This window comes from Meleagris gallopavo, chromosome Z (genome assembly GCF_000146605.3).
Source record: "Meleagris gallopavo isolate NT-WF06-2002-E0010 breed Aviagen turkey brand Nicholas breeding stock chromosome Z, Turkey_5.1, whole genome shotgun sequence".
Taxonomy (NCBI): Eukaryota; Metazoa; Chordata; class Aves; order Galliformes; family Phasianidae; genus Meleagris; species Meleagris gallopavo.
In genome coordinates this window covers 5014935-5017708 of record NC_015041.2, presented here as the reverse complement: position 1 = coordinate 5017708, position 2774 = coordinate 5014935, and the positions used below count along the sequence as shown (strand labels likewise).

At 38.2% G+C, this 2774-nt stretch overlaps 1 long non-coding RNA gene across 6 annotated transcripts in view; it reads right to left on the bottom strand.

Moving 5' to 3' along the window:
- Positions 1 to 2774, bottom strand: part of LOC109363860 — a 36879-nt gene that overhangs the window by 4369 nt on the left and 29736 nt on the right. For 2 of the 6 annotated variants that reach the window (XR_002109700.1, XR_002109703.1), the window contains one exon: positions 1375 to 1522. The exons of 2 other annotated variants lie outside the window; for them this stretch is intronic. This is a non-coding gene — a long non-coding RNA (uncharacterized LOC109363860). The remainder of the gene's footprint in view (positions 1 to 1374; positions 1523 to 2774) is intronic. 2 more of the 6 variants (XR_002109701.1, XR_002109702.1) reach the window with 1 other exon arrangement.

The window sequence follows — 2774 nt, the reverse complement described above, 5'->3', positions numbered from 1 at the left end:
TACCTTAAGAAATAAACATCATTGTTAGTAAAATAATATTAAGCTATCAGTCCTTAAGATATTTCCATGTAATTTCATGTAATTAGGCATTTATAAGTTAAATGTCTAATCCTAAATTACATTCTTTAGCTCTTTTTAAATTCAAGAGGAAGGCAGAAATGCTTGTATAGTAGCAGAGGTATAATAATGAATTCATATCTCAGAACTTGGTCTACAGCTTTTCTCTCTTTTTTTCTGTTTCATCAACTATTTTCTTTCCTTCTTATCTTCTCTCTTTTGCTCTTGCTGGTTATGGTTTTTATATTTGTTTGTTTGTTTGTTTGTTTAAACTTGGCACATTCTCTCTTTCCCTATGATTCCCTGTGTTAGAATCATACATTAAGATTCCTGAAATAAACCTCTCTCTCTTATTTCTCCCATGGTGTGATACCAGAAATACTGTGTTGGCAAAGGATTATACGGAAATAATAAGGAAACTGTAAATACATTGATTTTTTTAAAAACAGTCATTGAATGAAAGGATTATGCCTTCCTTCTGTTTCAGGCTGTTGCATTAGCCATCTGATTTCCACAGTGAAGGGGAAATTTCTGAAAAATCCAAACACTGTGAGATGGAATTTGAGGTGATGGTAAACCAGCTTGGTCAGTCAAAATTACATCAATGAACAATGGAAGAGCCACTGATGTTGTCTCTCCAGCCTTCAGTAAGACCCTTGACACTGCACCCCACAATATCCTTCTTCCAAAATTGGAAAGATATGGATTTGATGGATGGACTGCTTGATGGACAAAAATCTGGCTCCAGAATCAAGACCAGAAATTGGTGATCAACAGCTCCACATGTGGGTGGAGAGCACTGACAAGTGGTGTCCCACATGGATCAGTGCTTGGACTGATACTATTTAATATCTTTACGGATGAAATCAACAGTGGGGTTGAGTGCACCCTCAGCAGTTTGCGGATGACTCTAAACTGTGGGTTGTGCTCAACACATCAGAGGGACAGGATGCCATGCAGAAAGACCCAGACAGGCTTGAGCAGTGGGCTCAAGAGGACATCATGAGGTTCAACAAATCCAAATGCAAGGTCTTGTACCTGGGTTGAGGCAAAATCCTTTTCTGATAGAAGCTGAGTGATGAAAAGATTGAGCACAGCCTACCAAAAAGGACCTGGAGGTACTGGTGGATGGCAAGCTGGACGTGAGCCAGCAAATTGCCCTCACAGCCCAGAAAGACAGCTGGATCCCAGGTTGCATCTAAAAAAGTGTGGCCAGCAAGATGAGGGAGGTCATGCTGCCTTTCTACTCTGTACTCATGAGACCACCTGGAGTATTGTGTTCAGATGTGGAGTCCTCAGTACAGGAGAGACACAGACCTGTTGCGTGTCCAAAGGAGGGCCACAGAAATGATCCGAGGGATAGAACACCTCTTCTATGAGGACAGGATGAGAGAGCTGAGTTCGGCCTGGAGAAGAGAAAGCTCTGAGGTGACCTGACAGCAATCTTTCAATACCTAAATGGGAGCTACAGGAAGGAAGGGGACAGATGCTTTAGCAGAGTCTGTGGTAATAGGACAAAGGAAAATCATTTCAAACTTAAAGAGGATAGATTTAGGTTGGTTATAAGGAATAAGGCTTTTACAGTGAGGATGGTGAGGCACAGAAACAGGTTGCCCAGAGATTGGTGATGCCCCATCCATGCAGACTTTCAAAACCAGTATGGACCAGCCTCTGAGCAACCTGACCTATCTGTGAATGTCCCTGCTTATTGCAGGAAAGTTGGACTAGATGATCTTTAAAGGTCATCCCTCCTAACTCTAAGGATTCTATGATTCTATGACTCGTGATATTTAGATTTTCAATAAATTATATGAACAGAAATAATGCAGCTTACCGTTCTTTTAAATATAAAAACTCCTTGAATAATACTGTAAGTAAAGAAGTACTTTATAACATAGGAAATAAAAGGCTAGACATTGTCCTGTAAACTTAACTTCTCAAATTACTCAAATTACTTCAAAAATATATACAAAAATACGCATATTTCTTTTTCTTGACCTTTTGATGTGTCCATGTACATTTGATTTGAATAAGTAAGGTGCATATATGCATTACTCTGCATTCTAGAGCAGTGAAAGCAAAACATCAAAAGTGAGACTTTCTCCTTAATTGAAAAGGAGGCTCTACAGTGATCTGTATTTCAAATAGTGTCAGTTCAAAACTTTCTTAGAAATATTTTACATCTGTAGCAGTTGATTATATGTTTTTCTGCACTTGAAGTATGTTTGCTTGCAGGCATCATATATATAAGAGGTATAGAAAGACTTGTAGGCTCAGACCAATAATCAAATTACCACAGTTTAACAATTTAATACACATCACATCTCTGTTTATGAAAGTTTTTAGCAAAGATGATATAATGAAGTGGCTTTAAAATAACTTTCATTATGATTCATGTGTTACAGATTTGTAATACGCACCTTGAACACAAGCGAATCACACTGAAGTTCAGTTATCTGATGAGCTGCAGTGACTTGACTGAGTTTACACACTACAAATAGCTAAATTTCTATGCAAATATGAAAGGATCAGCCCTGGCAAATGGGATGTGATCAGAAATGCTCCTCAGTCCTCATTTCTCTTGGAAAGTATTAATGTTGAAAATGCAAAGGTTAGTACCAGTGAAAAACATTGCCAAAGATGGATGCCACAGAAAGAAAGAAAGAAAGAAAGAAAGAAAGAAACAAAGAAAGAAAGAAGGAAAGAAAGAAAGAAAG